The 228-nt window shown below is 71.1% G+C and overlaps 1 protein-coding gene across 1 annotated transcript in view; it reads left to right on the forward strand.

The window, feature by feature from the left end:
* The window catches only part of RORC (RAR related orphan receptor C), a 42,933-nt gene that overhangs the window by 222 nt on the left and 42,483 nt on the right, over positions 1-228 (forward strand). The window lies entirely within an intron of this gene.

The following is a 228-nucleotide window of genomic DNA, read 5'->3' on the forward strand; positions in this document are numbered from 1 at the left end:
GGCTAATCGAGCCCCGCGCCGGGAGCCCGCCAGGGCCGAGGGGGCCACGGGCTGAGGAGGGGGCTAGAGAGCGACAGTCCCAAGTGCCCCCACACCCCTCCCCTGCGCTGCCTAGGTTGTCCTGGGGGAAACTGAGGCACGGGGAACCCAGGAGTCCGGGGGCGGGGGTGTGGAAACCGAGCGGGGAAACTGAGGCACGGGGCCTGGAGAAAGAGTTTGGGGGGCAGG

This window comes from Alligator sinensis, unplaced genomic scaffold (assembly GCF_000455745.1).
Source record: "Alligator sinensis unplaced genomic scaffold, ASM45574v1 scaffold880_2, whole genome shotgun sequence".
Lineage (NCBI taxonomy): Eukaryota > Metazoa > Chordata > Crocodylia > Alligatoridae > Alligator > Alligator sinensis.